Genomic DNA, 19,407 nt, shown 5'->3' on the forward strand with positions numbered 1-19,407 from the left:
TACGGGGTCCGTGGGGCTTCTGGTCTTACGTTACCTCCCGTATGTTGCAAGCAGTGATCTAGAAATGGCTGCCTCGATGGAGGTAGGATGGGGTGGGACGGCCCCTGGTGCCCATGTAGAAACTTGACTTTGTTTCTCCTGCCAGTGTCTCCTCCTCCTGTGTCCCCTGGCCCACGACCACCTTGACGGCTGTCCTCTTTCTCCTTCCCTGGTTCTTTATCTTACTTTCACCTAGATCAGGTCTTCTTTGCCAATGAGGACGGAGAATTGCCCCTCATCTACCAATATTTAACCTTCTGGGCCCTCAGCACTTTTCTTTCTTTTTTTTCTTTTCTTTTTTTTTTTTTTTTTTTGCTGAGGGGAGGTAATTAGGTTTGTTTGTTTGTTTATTTATTTATTTTAATGGAGGTACTGGGAATTGAACCCAGGACCTCATGCATGCTAGGCATGCATGCTAACGCTGAACTACATCCTCCCCCCAGCACTTTCTTATTTCTAATTCCCACCCTCCTTTCAGCAAACCAGTGTTGCTTTTTGCCCCACCTCAGTTCTGAGGATGGCATTCAAAGTGCAACCTGCTGTTTCTCTGAAATATTTATCAGTATTTTGATGTATAATTTTTATATTTGTATGCACGCAGGTCTCTTATTCTTTCCCTGTATAGTTTCAGCCTTTGGTGATAACCTGAGGGAGTCCTTTTGAAATTTATTATTGTATAAGGCAAGAATCCTGCACTGGGGGATCCACAAGCTACAGAAACAGTTTTCCTGTAGATTCTCAGAAACCTGCTCTCCATAGTCTGTGCACTGTGTAGCCTGGGACCTGGCACATATTAGGCCCTCAACAAACAGATATTTCCCGAGTGGAAGATGGTCTCCCACGTCCTCCACTCCTGTAAAGAGATAAAAGAGAAACTGGCTGACATGTGAAGTGTGAGTCCAACTTAATTTATTCCCAGTGGCTAACGTGCCGTCCCGACTGCATTGATAAAATGCCATCTGTTTGCATATAATCTGCCGCCTCTGTTGTCCCTGAGGCTCCTTCTGGGCCCCCCTCTGACGGCGTGCGTCCTAGGTGCTGTGTTTCTTTAGAAATGTGAATGTTTCAGCCTTTCCTGTATTGAACAACTTACCATTAGAATCCAAGGGGGAATTTGCGTCTCTTTATTGGGTCTCAGGAAAAAAAGAGAAGGGAGTGAGTAAAGAAAACAGTTCTTTTATTTCTTCTCATTAGAGGCTAAAAACCAACCAACCAGCCACCATCACCGCCACCCCAACCACAGCAACCACAAAAGAGAAAAATGTAAAGGGCCTTTGTTATTTTAGGGACAGGAGACTAGGGAGAGGCTGTTCTCTGTTCCGAAGGAGGTGGGAAGGAGTGAAGCCCTGATCACGGACAATCAGTGGTTTTTGTGCAAAAGGGAACGATAAGGCTAAACTCTGTAGCCTCCTGAAGGAAGAAGGGGGCTGAGTAGGCGTCACCTACAATGTGAAAATTATGCCTCAGATTCTCATCCTTGGACCCTGGGGAGCTTTCCATCTGTTGCTTCTCCTCTCTGTCCTCTCTCGCTGTTTTACATATTATAATCCCCAGCCCTGGCCATGGGGGTCATTTTGGCCTGGATCTGAGAGGCGCAGGACTGTTTTCGTTACTCATCCATTGAGGGCAAGGCAGGCCCTTGCTTCTGTTGCCTCGAGTGGAGATTGCTCCTGGTTTCCCCAGATTGTAGGAAAGCTGGTCTAAACTGTAGTCAGATTCCATGTCACTGCTACTGGTGGACTGAGGAATAGGTCTCAAATGATAGTGGGTAACAGACTCATCTGCAAGCTTGTTAAATGGTAAAATAGGAGCCTGTGTCTCGATTCGGATTGAGTGGTTTGGGATAGTGCCCACTGATCTGAATGTTATCAAGCGGCTTTAAGGTGATTCAGTGTCCACAGACCGTACTTTGAGAAGCATTTGTGATCATCACCCTTGGCCTTAGAAGGAGTCCCCATTCCTACCAAGCCCTTCCTGATCTGGCCCCTCTGCTATCTTGCATTCTCTGTATTTGGAGCACTAGCCATGTGACAGTCTAAAGGGGAAGAGGGACACTGATTTAAAGGCCAGTTACAGGCTGAGGTAGAATTGCTCTGTGACAGATGCCATGAGAGAGGGATCCATGGTGCTGTTGCAGCTGCGCAGAGGGATTTGTTCTAGTCGTAGAAAGTGCCTCTGCTGAGACGTGGATCGACCTGAGGTCTGAAGGTTAAGTAGGAGGGGAAGGAGTCTTCCAGGAGGAGGGAACGGCATGTACAAAGGCTTTGTGATAGGAGAATGTGGCAGTTTTCTGGCCTGAAGAAGACCATTGTGGCTGGGGTGCAGAGAGCGCATGGGTAGGGGTCATTTGAGATGAGGCTGGGCACAGGTGGGGTGTCTGACTAAGGATGACCCTATTAGCCAGGGAGGAGTTTAGGCCCCCTGCAAGGCCTAATATTTTTAGGACTTCAACATTTTCAGCCTGCATAGAGAGGTTTGAGCCTGTAAAGGAGATGAAAAAAGATTGGCTAGAGAAGGCCAACTTCTCTTGGAACATAAAAAAGAAAAACTAGAGAGTGTATTTGGCAAAGAAGAGCAAAGAGAGTATTTCAAGAAAAGAGGAAGGGGTCACCAGAGTCTGATGCTTCTGAGAAGTCAAGGGGTTTGTCAGCTGGAGGTTATTACTAATTTTATCAAGAGAGCTTGCTTCATTCAGTAGAGTAAAGGGGCTGGGTTTGTAGTCTAGTCTAGTCTAGTCAAGGGGCTAGATGGGAGGGGTTTCAGCGGGAGGGGAGGAAACCTTTATCTCCTGACAGTCCCTCCCTCAGTGCGCCGTTCTGGCTCTGTTGGACTATGTGCTGTCCTCCAATGCCGTCAGCCCATTCCATTCCCATTGTCTGTTTATTCCTACTTGTGCATCTTCTGCTCTCAATTCGCCCTGCATCTTTTCTGGGATACCTGTCCTGGCTCTCTAAGGTTGAGTTAGGTGCCCCTTTACGATGCTTCCACGGTGCCCTCTGTACTTTAACTCTTCATCATGCTTACGTGCAAATTGGCATTGTAATCACTGGTCATCTTGCTTGTTTCTTTCCGCTGGACCGTGAGTTCCTTGATGGCAGTGGTCCTCTCATATCATGTGTGCCTTTGGCATTGCCAAGCAGTTAGTAGGCATTTGTGTGGAATGAACAGTAAATGAGTGAGCATATAATTCAGTGATGGCTATAGTGATGTCTATGGTAGGATCATTGTCATATATACCTTTATCACATATAACATACATTGTTATTGGCTATATGGCGATATACCATTGTTATAGCTGGTACCACCCAGTCCTGCTACGTATGCTCTTAGCCATGTGGGATTCTTCTTTGTAGAGGTAAAACACACCATGGTTCCTGTCTTTCCTATGCTACCATTCACTTAACATATACCTATTGAGTACATCCCACGTGCTAAGAACAGAGGGAAATACAGAAGTGTTAGTTTTGTTTGCCCTTAGGGGACATGTGCTTCAATATCAAATACATGGCAGAATATGACAAGGCTTCAGTGACTCATTTAGGCAGTAAGTGTATGCCGAGTTCAGAGGCAGCAGAGACCACTTGCAGCTGGGCTTATCAAGCAAGATGCTCAGAATGAGTTGGCATTGAGAGGAAGGCTCATTTCTTCATTTATCATCATGTCTCCCAGAAACCAGGCTCTGTTAGATTTTGGCTATACAAAAGCATGTGTGAACTCTTGGTTGGATGGGAAAGGAGCAAGAGGACTAAGCCAGTGACCACATCTGCCAGGTACTGGGCAAGTCATTTTCATATACCTTATGTCATGGTGTAGAGTTTATACATCACTCTACTGTACAAAATAAATGTAATTTCTCTGTTTCAAAAGGCTGATCCTAATTAGGACATCTGGGAATGGGGTTGGAAAGGGGCAATTCAATTTTAAGAGCCAATCAATAATCAAAAAAATAATAAAAAAAAATACCTATGTGACAGGTGCTGTTTTAGGCTCTAGATAGAGAATAGTAAGAAAAAGAGCAGAAAAACATCCTGCCCTCATAGAACTTCCATAATAATAAGAGGAAGACAATAAGCAAAATAGGTAAACTATATAGGATGTTAGAAATTCATAACTATTAGAGAAAAAATAAATCAGCTGAAAGGGGACAGGGAGTGGCAGGAGTTGCAGTGTTAATGGGGTGGACAAAGAAGGACTGCTGAGAAGGGGCCATTTGATCAGAGACTTGCGTGAGATGAGGGAGTGGCTGTGTTGGTGGCTGAGGGGAGTGTTTCCAGCAAAAAGTACACCAAGTATGGAAAGTGAACCTGGGTGTTTAAGGAACGGCAGTGCTACCAGAGTGGTGGGGCAGAATGAGCAAGGGGAAGTGTAGTGGCAAATGAGTGTCCAAGAGAACAGGGGACCATTACAAGGCCTTTGGATTTTATTTTTGCTTTATGATTTTTTAAGCTCTGTTATAGAGTGCATACTCATTTGGGACTGTTATACCTTCTTGATGAAGTAACCACTTTATCATTTTATAATGACCCTCTTTGTTGTTGTTTATGTTTCTCATTCTGAGGTTTATTTTGTCTGATGTTAATATAGTGACTCCAACTTTCTTTTGATGTGTTTCCAGGGCATATCGTATTCCATCCTTTTACTTTTTTCCTGTATGTGTTTTTATAATTAAGATAAGTTTTGAATAGATAGCATAGAGCTGAGTTTTACTTTTTTAACCAAAATGACAGTCTCTACCATTGGCCATTTAGACCATTTAGAGTTAACAAAATTATTGGTGTGGTTGCATTTAAAGCTACCATCTTGATAATTGTTTTCTATGTGTCGCATCTGTTACTCTTTTTTTTTAATGCCCTCATATTTATCTAACTGTTTGTCTATCTACCTGTCTATCATGGTAGCGTACACAATTTTACAGAAAATTTACTTTTTTTTTTGAATATGAGAAGCTCACATTTATTGAAGGTTTACTTCATGTCAGTGTATAGAGCTAAGTATTTTACAAAGGTTATATCAATCCCTACAATATCTCTCGTAAGAAAAGTTTATTTCCCTAATGTACAAGTTAGCAATTTGGAGCTTACAAAGGTTATTACCTGAGATCACTCTCCTAATGTGAACTTACATCCAGATCAATTCAGTGGCATCATCTGAGTTTTTATCAGTACTTTCCTTTTCTGTGATATTATAATGCTTTTCAGTTACTGAAGTACATCTATGCCTTTTCCCTTAACTCGATGAGAAATTTTACCATTTTAACCACTTTTAAGTGTACAGTTTGGTGGCATTAAGTCCATTCACCTTATTCCGCGATCATTACCACCATCCATCTCTAGAACTTTTTCATCTTCCCAAACACAAACTTCATACCCACCAAACAGTGGCCCCTCATTCCCTCCTCTCCTAGCTCATTTCTGGTCCTGTTAACTTCTTTGTGTAGGTCCACATATTCCATTTGATATACTCCTTTCTGCCGGAAGACCTTCCCCAGCCTTCTAGTCTGCTGACAGTGAATTATTTAAACTTGTCTTTTTTGTGTGTGAAAATGTTTTTATTTTGCTTTCAATTTTGAAAGTATTTTTTATTGGATATGGGATTTTTTGTTGACAGTTATCTGCAGATTTTTGACTATGTGGAGGGTTGGTGTCCCAACCCCCACGATGTTTAATCATTGACTTTGTATATATGTACGTGTATATAGGTACATGTATGTGTATGTATACACACATATATATAATTGTATACACACATATAGATGTGTGTGTGTGTATGTGTGTGTACAGTTGACCCTTGAACAACATGGGCTTGGATTGTGCGGGTCTGCTTATACAAGGGTGGTTTTCAGTGGTAAATACTGCAGTTCTGCACTATCCATGGTTGGTTGAATCCACGGATATAGAGGGTTGACTGTAAGTTATATGAGGATTTTCAACTGCACAGAGGGTTGGAGGCCCCTAACCCCCACACTGTCCCAGGTCAACTGTATATTTGAGGAGCTTTTTTAATAGGAATTGGCTCATGCGACCGTGGAGGCCAAGAGGTCCTGCTATCTGCTATCTGCAAGCTGGAGACCTAGGGAAGTGGTGGTGTAATTTAGTCTGAGTCCAAAGGCCTGGTGACCAAGGGAGCTGACGGTGTAAGTCCCAGTCCCTGTCCAAAGGCCTGAGAATCCAGGGCTGATGGTGTACGTCCTGGTCTGAGAACCAGGAGGGTCGATGTCTGAGGGCTGGAGAGGATGGGTGTCCCAGCTCCAGCAGAGAGCAGATCCTGCCTTCCTGTTGCGTTCAGGCCCTCCATGGGTTGGGTGATGCCACGCACACTGGTGAGGGTGGATCTTCTTTACTCAGCTTATCTATTCAAGTGCTAATCTCTTCTCAAAACACCCTTATGGACACACCCCAAAATGCTGTTTACCAGCTCTCTGGGCATCCCTGAGCCCAGTCAAGTTGATACATAGAGTGAACCATCACAGCTGGGCGGACGTGGAAAGGATTTGAGCTGAGAAGGGGCATTGCACAGTGTTAGGAGACCAGTCCTTAGGGGTGAGGGCAGGAGCAGTGAGCAGCTAAGAGGGTGTTGTAGTAACTCAGAGCCAGGCCTTGATGCTGTGATGCTCACCACTCAGGAGGGCTTTCCAGCCCCTCCCCTGCCCCTCAACCACTCCTGCGTTACAGACGGGGCACAGCCTCCGGAGGACCTCGGCTGCTTTGCTGCAGCTTCTAAAAGAGCTGGACCGCAGGATCGCGGTACCTGGTACGGGTGCCGGATGAGCGCCAGCTTGAAACTGAACTGATTGAAGCTTTAGTTTCTGTAAAGCAGTTTGGCATTCCACATTGTTAGTCTTGCACATTCAAATTACTTTAAATATCGGGTGCCAAGTATTGGACAGCAAAACACTCCTTGTTTTTCTGAGTAAAAGATACGTATGTATCCTTACTAAGTGTTGACTTTCCTTTTCGCAGCTATAATCACAGCCCTTGAGAACCACATCTCATCTCATTCACCTTGACAGGGCAAGGGAATGTGACCAGATTGCCTGCGTGAAGGTATTTGCATCCAGAGAGTGTGTAGAAATAATTCGTGTCATGTTGCTCCAGCGAATACAGAAAATCCTGGAGGTAATGCATTATTAACTGCACGCATAGCAGGGCTGCCTTGTATACAATTTAAGTGTGAACTCATTAGCATTTCAGGTTGATGCCTCTTTTTAGATTTAATTAGATTTCAGGCCGCAGTCAATTTATTAAATGAATTTCTCACGGCTTAAAAGGTGTAATATGTTCATGGCAGTAGCTTTTCATCACTCTCTTCTCATTTCCTCACATGCTCAAGCAGATCTTGGCTTCCGTCTTGGAGTCAAAGCCAGGCGTTCTTTTCCAAAGATACCGTGTTGTGTTACGTAGCCTCTTCTGTGCTTAGAGACACTGGGGCTATGGGAGGGCTATCTTTTAATCCACATTATCTGACATAAATGCACTTCTTGTAGATTTACCAATTTAACTAATGCACAATAAATTGCACTATTTTCTGTTTTGATGGCCCTTTGTCACTGTGAATCTTTCTATTGTTATTTTGGCCCCAAATCCACAAGACCTTTATTTCTACTGCTATGAGGAGAGCATTGGGACTATTCAAACGATGCAAAATTAAATGTAATGAATCAAACCACATTAGTGTTTCTCAGGATGAGCTGGAAAACTAGACCATAAAATGCAGTAATTTATACTGATGTTCCACATTTGTCTAGAAGAGCATAGTGAATGCTCTTCTGAGCGGCTGGAGGGTCCTAACCCCATCGTTACCATTGCCTTCCTGCATGAACTTGCGTCAGCTGCTGGACCACTGGGCTGTGGGTGGGGCTCCTGATGTCTTATCCCAAGACAGGGAGAGGTCTGCTTGATTTCTGGTGGTTCCTTCCAGCTTTAGGATATGTCTGTGTGTGTGTGTGTGTCAGTGTGTTTGTGAGGCAAGGGGAAGTGGTGTGAAAAATAGATAAGTTTCTGATTGTGTTTAACAACAATGATCTAGATAAATAATGTCGATAATACAAAGTGGGGCACAGGGTATTTCCTGATGTACTTTAGATTTCTAACTGAACTAGGGTCTCAGATTAAAGTCAGCTGTGGCCAGCTCCAAGAAGGAAGTTGCTTGTATGACATGCACTGTCTATCTTCAAGTGTATTGCATTTTGAAAGTTCATTTGGAAAGGAGATTAAAGACACAGCCACCAAAGTAGGATAATGTAAGTATAAATCCGTTTCTGTAAAATGAATCTATTTCTATAGCATAAGGATAAGCCTGTTTTTGCCACAGAGCAAAAGCTGTGTTCGGAATGCTGTGAATTCACAATTCAGGAAAAGAAAAATTAGTTCAGAAGCAAAGCCCAGAGGCAAAATGGGATTGTGGCAGATCGACAGGCTCTTCTCTGAGGAGAGGGCTAATTGTATTTATTTTTGCAAGACTCTGAATGAGCTAGGTTATGTAAGAGGTCTGTGAATTAAAAAAAAGTCTTCTGATTTTCTACCTGTTCATTATTCATATAGGAATGATGACCCCTACTATTATTATTTTTTATTGTATAATTAAAAATTTTTTATTGAAATGTAGTTGATTTACAATGTTAGTTTCAGGTATATAGCAAAGCGATTCAGTTATACATGTACATGCATATATATTTTCTTTGCAGATTCTTTTCCATTACATGTTATTACAAGAAATTGAAGCTAGTTCCCTGTGCTCTACAGTAGGTCCTTGTTGTTTATCTATTTTATATCTAGTAATGTGTGTCTGTTAGGATAAACCTGTTATTAACTCCCTGCCTAATGCCTTCCAGAGGAGAGGGTGGAAAGTGCTGATTGCCGTGGAGTTGTAGTTGTAGAGTTTCTTGTAACCTGAAAGATTTCCACAGCCCTTCTGTCTTTTATGACATTGAAGAGTGTAGTTCTTCTTTGTTTAATGGAACATGCCCCATTTTGAGTTTGTCTGATGTTTCCTCTTGGTCAATTTAGATTGTCCATTCCCAGTGGGAATACTGCATCAGAACTGTTGTGTCTTTTTTGGGGCGTCACCACGTCTGGAGGCATACCATATGCAACAATCTCATTGGCACTGTTAACTTTCATCATCCTGGTAGACTGTCCTGAACACCCTTTAGTAAATAAGGATTTTACTGCTGTGTAGTTACTACTTTTTTTTTTGTCTTGCAATTAATAGGCTTTCTGTGGGATACACTTTAAGACCATACAAATATCCTGTTCTTCTTTGAAATTTCACCCTACATTTAGCATTGTGGATGATCTTTGCCTGAGCTAACCTTTGCCAGGATGATTACAAAATGATGATTTCCCAACTTTGGCACCTACCAGTTGGCACTTGGGGCTCTATTGTAAACAAAAGCCTCTCCCCCATTTGTTTGTCTGTCTCTTTGTTATCTCTATGATTGCATCACTTCCTGGTTTTCAGAGGTTTATAATTTATTACTGGATTCAATGTTCAGTGCTCACATTGTCCCAGTCGTAGCTGGTGGGGGCCCCATCAACCTGACTTGGAGATGCTCAAAGGGTATTTGGGAAGGATACCTCATTTGTACAAACCTGTCCCTGCCAGTCACCATTCTCTCCACCGTGGTCCTAGAAGTGTCTGCCAGTAAGTTCAGGGTCATGCTGATGATGTGCAGAGTATCAATAAGATGAGGTTTCAAGGGTTTCTTTGCTCCTCATTGGACCCAAACTTGAACGTCAGTGTGTAGTCTCTTGTCAGGTGAGTGGGGAAGGAAGGAACAAGGCCAGACCTCCTCCCATGCAAGGAGAGAGCCCAGGACTGAGACGGGAGTGAGAAGGAGGAACACACCCATGTGCTTGACTTCTAACACAGGGACTCCTCCCTCTAGAACAGGTGGCTCAGTCTGAGTTCTGGGATCTGACCACACCGAGGCTGGTCCTCCTCTGTGGGCTCAAGGTCAGGCTCCCTCATCCTTGTCTTCACAGATGCTTGAGAACTGGGCCTATTACATCTTCTTCTTGGGCGCTCCCAGCAGAACTGACGTGTGGACCTCTTCCACCAGCAACTCTTCGTGTCCCAGGGCCACTTGAACCCCGGGATCTCAGACCGCATGCCCTGTGTTTTCTTGTGTTTCCATAGGGCATCTAATCAGCTGTAATATTGGGCCTCAGGTTCCTTTCATGCTAAAAGAGGGAATAGAATTAAGATCTTTAAAATCCTCTTGAGCTTTAAAATTCTCTAGTGCTGAAAATTGAGGTAGGAATTTTATGTGCTTGAATAATATTCTCAACACATTTGTCTTTCACCAACCCTACATATTCTGCTCTTGTGTCAAGCAAAATAGGCATTTTGCATAAGTTAGCTTCTTTAATAATTTCTTACCCTCCAAATGATCCCTAATGATAGAAGTATAATCAGGATGTTAATTAATATATTTGCTAGCTGTAACGTAGAGATGGATAGACACAAAGTATTCTCATAATAAGGGAAAGGAATTTCTGCACGTTTCTGATCTCCTCCTAAGACTACATTAAGTTAACGCTTACCCATAATGAAGCCACTCTAATCAGCTTCTCATTTCTTCTGCACTCATTAAAAAAAATTTTTTTTTAATGGAGATACTGGGGATCAAACCCAGGACCTCGTGCATGCAAACATCTGCTCTACCACTGAGCTGTACCCACCCACCTCTTCTTCACTTATTTTGAAGCATTGTTCTGGAGATGCTGGAAGTTCTGTTCACATTATTAACAATTAGAGCTTTTATCTAGAGACTGGGTGCTCTTCTAGGTACTCTAATTGTCAGCAGCCCCACGTCCTCATCTGCTAGACAGTGGTGGGACTGGCTGAGTGTGTGTACGTTGGAGTGGACTGGCAGGGTTCACACACAGACCTTCTGTGTAGGGGAGGAGCAGTGTTTCCCATGCATCACGTCAGCTTCTGAGGTTGTTAATTACAGAAGATTTGTCCCAGTACTTTTTCTGTAGTTTGTGTGCTTAGAAAGTTAGGGGTTCGAGATTTGTAGATAACTAACTACTGTATATAAAATAGATAAACAAGTTTCTTCTGTATAACACAGGCAACTATATTCAATATCTTGTAACCTATAATGAAAAAAGAATATGAAAATGAATATATGTATATATATGTATGACTTAAACATTGTGCTGTGCACTGGAAACTGACACAACATTGTAAACTGACTACAATTAGGAAAAAAAAAAAAGAAAGTTAGGGGCTTCTGCAAACTCAAGAGTCAAGAGCACCCAGCTCAGGAGTCAGTGTCTAAGATCGAGCCTCTTGGTTCTTTTCTCATTGGCACTGGTGACAGGCAGGCAAGTGTTCCCTCCTCCATGTCATTAAATCCTGCACAGGCTGCTGGCCTAAAGGAAATCTTGATTTGCTGATTATACTGTGGCTTTGAAAGCCTCATCAGCTCTTTTAAGAAAGCAGGGAAAGATCTGCCTCTGAAGAAGGTCAAAAGAAGGGGTGATGAATTCTCTAGTCCCTCTCAACCTAAAGCCGTGTAATCATTTTAAGTTGTTTTTGTTGGTTGGTCTTCATATGTATGATGTAATTTTTCAGGTTTTACTCATAAGAAATCCAGATCTCAGTGCAGGGGGCAGAGGGTGGGAGAAGGCAGAGGAGAATGGGTCTGCCATGCATCAGTGTGGCTGTGGGATAGCTTGAGAGTCAGCGGGATGGTGCAGCAGGCCTGTGGACGGAGGGAGGGACTCAGGACCGAGGATGAGAGCAAAGTGGGTTACAGAACCGTGAGGACGTGGTAACACCCAAGGATGCCTCCAGTTAGTTAAGACTCTAATGAAAGCAACTGAGGGTTTTGTAGCAATGGAGGAGGATAAACATGGCTCCCTGCAGAGCCACACAACACCTGCTTGACTTCCTTCCTCGACTTCAAAGAGAATGATCTTCAGAGTATCCAGCTAAAAGACAAGGATCAAGAGTGTTCTGAAAGGAGGTTCATAGTGGTCACCACAGTGCACTGTCCTCCACATTCGTTCTGACAACCAGGAAGGACGTGTGTGTTTCATTGTGTTGAGACACGAAGGATGAATAGTAAGGTTGGAAAAGAGGTCCAGAGTTGCTGGAGAGCTTGACAGATCAGCACAGTGGTTCCTAATACAGAGGGACACCTGTAAAAGTTAGCTGGCTCTTCCTTTCTTCTGGCCTGCCCCCAAACTTCGGTGTCATACATTCCCTCATCTTCTTCAGGTGTTGACTCAGAGGTCACCCTTAAAATGAGACTCACCCTGACCATCCCCCCCATCTCCCTCCCCCTGCTCTACACTTTCTTCTTGCTCTGGTGCTTACCATCCCTAATACACCCTATGGTCTACTTACCATATTGTAGGTACCAGATTGTAATTGTGTATTGATTATTGTTTCTCTCTCTGTCGGAACAGAAGCTCCACGTGTGTCTGTTTTGTTCACAGATGTATTCCAAGAGCCAAAACAATGCCTGGCTTCTAGTAGGTGTTCAATTATTATTTGCTCAATGAGTGAATGAAATGACTAAGAAACCATTCACAGATAGGAAAGATGCCAAAATAGGGTCCTGGAGGAATCCCATGATCAAGGTTGGTGTAAGAGAAAAAGGACATTTCCATCCTGAAAGGTAGACAACTGAAACTGCTTTCCTGAGTGGTTTCCAAATGTATTCTGTCAACTGAAAAAATAAAGTAATGGGTCTTCCCCAGTGCTTGTTCATTCAAGACTCAATCTCTTTGATTAAAAAGGCATTATTTTGACCTTATTCATTTCTGGTACAACTGAACTTGAAGGCAGTATAAGTTCTTTCTTTCAGATATGACAGTTCTGGGAAATGCTGTCTTACGGTGGGTAATAGTTTTCTGCTGGCCCTGAAGAGCTAAGTGTGGGGAGTGGGGAGCTTAGGCAAGTTGGAGAGAAGGGGGTGGAAAAGCAGAAGAAAGTAGCCCAGGGCCAGGGCTACACTAGGGTTCTTTTTGCTGTTGTTTTTCGGAGGGAGACGTATTTAGGTTTATTTATTATTTATTTTTAAAGGAGGTGCTGGGGATTGAAGCCAGCATGCTAAGCACGTGCTCTACCACTGAGCTGTACCCTCCCTCCTACACTGGGATTCTTTAGGCAGAACGAGTGAGGAGGTTCTCAGAGGCCCTGTCAATTTAACTGCATAATAGCTCTACATAATTAAATACAGAAGTGTTGAGTAAACACTGATTCAAGGCTTCATGAGAGAGAAGCAGGTCTAATTTAAGGATCTTATTTTGTGGTCCCTGACTGGTGTTTGTAATTGTCCCCGTAGCATGATTTTGTTTCTTCTCAGCCTCCCCGGGGTTTTTTGGCTGTTCCTCTTGAGCAGGGTCTCCTTTTGTCATGTCTGTATGCTCCGCAGGAGCGGGTGTTCAGTGCTGTCTTGGTAACTGTCAGCTGCTGTGTGTTAATTTCTTCTTTGGCGCTTGTAAAGCTGAGGCTGCAGGTCAGGCTTCCTACATGCTGACTCATCTGGAGAATCCAGGAAGACCGCACCTCACCATGTTAGTCGGAGCACACACTTCTCAGGTATATGCCTTTAGATCGAGGAGTGCAGGGGAAGGTTCTGGAAGCTTACCCCATGGCACTTCCGGGTATTTGCCCCAGGGTCTAGAGTGCTACTTCTTAGGGAAGGTGGTTATATCACTGACTGTTATTTCAGATCAGCTGAGTGGACTTTCTCTAGGAGGCATGGTCCTCGAACACTTTTCCACGTCCTAACATAGAACCTTTACTAACCACTGAGATACAGAGAAGCAAAGAATCTCATGAGCCCATTTTTAGAAAGAACAGTGACTTGACAAAAATCCACGGTATGTCCGAAACGCACCGTTTTGAGATCTGTTAACCAGTCCTCAGACCCCCAGGTTTGGCATCTGAGCTTGGCTCCCAGATGTGTGATGAAGGCAGCTGGACTCTGGCCTCCTAGGCTGCAAGGCCTTCAAGTGACATTGGGCCTGAATGAACTGATGGACCAAGTAATGTTTTAGAACAAGGGAGACAAAGAGACTCGTTAAATTAGGGGAAAACTGCCTTTTGACATACTCTCTGAGCGTCTCAGAGAAATTGAGCCACCAGCAGGTACTCCGCCCAAAGTAAAGACCACAAATTTAAATGAGTGGAGACGTGTCACTACTGATTTTCTTGAACCGTCTTCACTTGACATTGACATGCCCTTACTTAGACTTGGCTCCCAGGAGAACTCTCTAGAGGCTAGCCCCTCTGGACATGCAAACTGAGGCTCAAATACCAAATCCAAGAACATTCCTGTTTCCCAAGAGGAGGTCCTCTGGCTGAATCAGATGCCTCGGAAGAGTTCCCAGGTTTGACATCCCTGCATGTCCTCAGGCAGAAACCTTTAATGAGATTATTAGTCAAAGCTAATGTTCTCACGAAGGGAATGAAACTGAACCCACTGACCTGGCAGTGGCATTAGACTAAGAATTTAAATTGAGGTCTGTAGCATTGAACTTGGGTGTCATGTCTTAATTTTTGTCAAGTTTAAGCTCAGTTACAGGGAAGATTGTGGAGACTTTCACCTACTAAGAAAAACATTTCACAGTAGAGATTTTTATTTTAGATCTAGAAGAACACTTATAATATGAAATCACAAAACCAGTTTTTTTTTCACATCAGGGATGAAAATAACACATTGCAAGGAGCACCAGGCAAAACCTCAAAGTTTCATAGAGAAAAAGTTGAAACCAGCCAGTGTGTGTTTCAGCTTCTTCATTATGTAACTGCCTCATAGAATGTGCCCCAAGACATCATTTTTTTTTTATGAAGTTGAATAAAGTCCTTGATTGAAAATGGGAAGAAATGCGGAGGGTTAGAGCTCAGTGGTAGAGCTCATGCTTAGCATGCACGAGGTCCTGGGTTCAATCCCCAGTCCCTCCAGAAAGTGGGAAGAGAAGGGAGGGGGTCAGAGATTTCTTCATGTGCTGCTAAATCCACTGTAACCTTATTCTGCGCTGGTGCATCCTGGTTTGGGTCCCTTGTGCCGATCTCAGCAGAACCACCGCCATCTCTCAGAACTGACCTCCCCACCTCCTCCGTTCCTTCACTGCAGCCAGGGTGGTATCTTTGTAGAAGGTGAATCTGTGTCTATTAATTCCTTTGCTTAAAACTGTTTAATGGCTGTTCTTAGGAGAAATTGCAAACTCCTCTGATGTGCCAGCCTGCTCAGAGAGGCAGGATGGAGGTTGTGCTTAAGGTTGTGGGCTACGGAGGCACACCTCCTGGTTTAGGAGTTGCCTCTGCCCCTTCCTGGCTGAGAACCCTTAGGCAAGTCCCTCTCTGGGCTTCTATGGCCTCAACTGTGAAACCGAGATGATAGTAATAATAGAACCCTGACAGGGTTGTTGTGAGGATTAAGTGAGTTCTAGCACATCCTAAACACCCAATAAACATTCACTATTATGATGATTGTTTATATTCTGCTCTCAGTTTGCCTCTGCCCCTCAGTCATTCCAAAATATTTACTTATACCTTCCCCACTTTGATTCACCTATGGGTCATATTTGGTCTCTTATTTCTGTAAGTTGCTTCCTTTGTCTGGAATGTCATCACACACACACACACACAAACACACACACACACACACACACACACACACACACACACACACACACACACACCCTATCTACATCCTCTATACTCACCTGCTACATCTTCTGGCTAAGTCTTCAACCTCCAAAGCTCAGCCCAGGTCAGGGCTCCTTTACTCTGCATCTTCTAGCCTCCCACTGCTCCAGTTCTTCCTTGTACCCTGCCATTCATCACACAGTACAGTAATGGCCTGTTCACTTGTAGCTCTTTGCTCACTGCCCTTACCCTTGTGAAAGAGGGATTACATCGCCATCATTTCTGCATATTCACTATCTACCTACTGTTCACTCATGAATGCTGGATGTGCCCATGGATGGATGGATGGAGGTTACCAAGAGAGTCTGATCTAGTGCCAGGAAACTTCCCAAGGCAGCCCTTTTGGTTAGAGTCAAAACTGCACTAAATCTGCCTGAAGATACAATCACTCCATCAAGTTTTCTAACCCATTACTCATCCACAGTAAACTTAACTGGTTCTCCGTGTCATCCACCCCCTCATCCTGGCTGTTACCCTCTAAGTATGCTTCTCTTGTATCAATCTCTCTTGAAAGTAAGCACTTGAAATTGAGAATGACCCTCTTGGTGTGGTCTAATGAGCACAGAGATACACTATCAGTTCTTTTGTTCTTCTAGTCAAGTGGACAAATGCTAGCCTTTTTTTTTTTTTTTTTTTTGCCTCACAACATTGCTGATTAGTTGAGCTCGCTGTTGACTAACTCCCCCAAATCTTAACATGCTTCTGTGGTACCACCTTGTCTCCATCCTGTACCTGCAGGGCTTTGTGGGCCATAGCAAAGACTTAGGCGGCTCCTTTGAGTGAGATGGGGAGTCATTGTTGGGTTTAAGTAGAGGAGTGATGTATCTTGAATTTTTAAATATCTCTTTGTTCTATTGATAAAGACCTTTAGGAGAGCAAGGGGAGCCCATTAGGAGGCTATTGAGGGAGAGGTGATGAGAAGTCATCAGATTCTGGATATACTTTTGAAAGTAGAGCTAACAGGGTTTGCTGACAGGTTGAATGCGGAGATTAGAGAGTCAAGGATGATGACAAGGATTGTGGCCGTAGCAGCTGGAGCAATGGAGTTGCCATCATTTGAGGAGGAGAGGACTCTGGGAGGAGCAGGTGCAAGGGGAAGATCAAGAGTTTAGTTTTGGATATGCTAAGTTGGAAACCTCCTTTAGACATCTGAGTAGAGTTGTTTAAAAAAAAAAGCAGGGAAATATAGGGTCTGGAGTATAGGAGTATAGGGAAATATATAGGTCTGGGTTGGAAATACCAATTTGGGAGTTTGGGGCGTACAGATAGCATTTAAAATTTAGAGACAGGATGGTGAGACTGCCAAGAGAATGAATATATAGGGAAGAGAAGAGGACCAAGGACCAGTGAGCCCTGGCTCTCTGACCTGAGAGGTTGGAGTCAGCAAAGCCATCTGAAAAGCAGCAACCAGTGAGTCAGGAGGAGAACCAGGAGAGTGTGGTGTCCCAGATGACTAAATGAAAGTTGGGGAGGATATTTATATAACAGAGTACAAACTTAATACAAATACACATCATATATAACATTTAAGATAAATATATAATAAGTACTTAGTGGAAATATGTTTTTAAATAAATACATAATAGATTAGAAAGTGTGTGTAATGGATTATATCTGGGAAAATAGCCAGGAATCAGTAGGGGCTCAGTTCTGCTGTTCTCAGTACTTTGATTTTAGGCAAGTTAAATAGCTTTTGTCCAGCACCTTTTTTTCCCCAGCAACATTTTTAACTCATCTGTAAAGTGGGGATTTTAATCCTGGTCTTACTATCGGAGTTATTGTGAAAAGGAATGGAAATACTAGATATAGATGTGGTTTGTTGGCACGCATGCTCCCTCTCTTGCATCTGTATCTGCATCTATATCCATGTACACACGTATATGCATGTATACTTATATGTGTATGTGTGTATTTATGGGGTTCCAGAGATTGGTATATTGTTAATATCTATTAAATCACAGCTTTTCCGGTAGGTGGCCTGAGATGACCTCTAAAAATGGCTCACTATTTAAACCCCACAAAATTATGCAAATCAAGAGGTTCAAATCTTCGTGTTCACTTTAAGAACATTCGAGAAATTGCCCAGGCTGTTAAGGGTGTGCATATCCAAAAGCCACCAAGTATCTGAAAGATATCACTTTACAGAAGCAATGTGTGCCATTCTTTCATTACAGTGGTGGAGTTGGTAGGTGTGCCCACAAAACAATGTGGCTGGGTGCAGGGTTGATGGCCCAAAAAGAGTGCTGAATTTTACTGCACATGCTCAAAAATGCAGACAGGAATGATGAGCTTAAGGGCTTAGATGTAGATTCTCTGGTAATTAAGCACATCCAGGTAAACAAAGCTCCCAGGATGTGGTGCAGGGTGTACAGAGCTCATGGTCAGATCAACCCTTACATGAGCTCTCCCTGTCACATTGAGATGATCCTTACTGAAAAGGAGCAAGTTGTTCCTAAACCAGAAGAAAAAGATATCCCAGAAGAAAGTGAAGAAATAAAAACTTATGGCCCAGAAATAAATTGAGCAAAAAAAAAATTGCAAATAAAAGTAAAAGCAGAAAAAAAAATCACTCAGGTTACGACCTATTATGGTCGTAATTATTTTAGTAGGTTGCAGACAGCATTTTGAAAAATAAGGAATAGAAAGCATCACTGAATTGCTCAGAGTAAAAGTAAGTCAGATTTCTTGAAACTGATGCCTGTAGTAGTTATCTATTCCTGTATAACAAATTACCCCAAAACTTAGCAGTTTAAAACAACCAACATTTTATTATCTCTCGGGGCCAGCGGCTGCCTTGCTGAACAGTTTGGCTTGGTTTGAAGATGAGCTGTCGTCCTGGGCTGCAGTCATCGGGAGGCTTAACTAAGCTGGAAGGTCCACTTCCAAGCTCGCTCTTGTGCCTACTGGCTGGAGACTCAGTTCCCAGTCCTGTGGGTCTTTCCTTAGGGCTACCCAGGACATCGTAGCTAGCTTCCACCAGAGCGCATGATCTGAGAGCGAGAACAAAAGAGCATCCCCAGGTCAGAAGCCACAGTCTTGTTTACCATCACCTACTCTCATCACATCTGCCATGTTTCTCTTCTGTTCCATTAGTCACACAGACCAGTCCTGGCACAGTGGGGGCTGCACAAGAGTGTGATTGCCAGGTGGCGAGAACCATTGAGGACCATCTTGAAACCTGGCTACCATAGCCTCCCTCCATATTGGTGAATACTGGGTTGAGATACAAAGTACATTTCTTTTTTTTTTTTTAATATTTTTTTATTGAGTTATAGTCATTTTACAATGTTGTTAATTTCCAGTGTAGAGCACAATTTTTCAGTTATACATGAACATACATATATTCATTGTCACATTCTTTTTCGTTGTGAGCTACCACAAGATCTTGTATGTATTTCCCTGTGCTATACGGTCTAACCTTGCTTATCTATTCTACATATGCCTGTCAGTATCTACAAATTTCGAATTCCCAGTCTGTCCCTTCCCATTCCCCTCCCTCTTGGCAACCACAAGTTTGTATTCTATGTCTGTGAGTCTGTTTCTCTTTTGTATTTATGTACTTTTTTTCTTTTTAGATTCCACATGTGAGCGATCTCATAGGGTATTTTTCTTTCTCTTTCTAGCTTACTTCACTTAAAATGACATCAAAATGCTTCTTAATGTGGGTCATGTGAAAAAGGGTTTAAGAAACAC

General features: G+C 43.1%; 1 protein-coding gene across 4 annotated transcripts in view; it reads left to right on the top strand.

Moving 5' to 3' along the window:
• Window positions 1–19,407, top strand: part of HHAT (hedgehog acyltransferase) — a 278,182-nt gene that overhangs the window by 122,690 nt on the left and 136,085 nt on the right. The window lies entirely within an intron of this gene.

The sequence above is a fragment of the Vicugna pacos genome, chromosome 23 (genome assembly GCF_048564905.1).
Source record: "Vicugna pacos chromosome 23, VicPac4, whole genome shotgun sequence".
NCBI lineage: Eukaryota > Metazoa > Chordata > Mammalia > Artiodactyla > Camelidae > Vicugna > Vicugna pacos.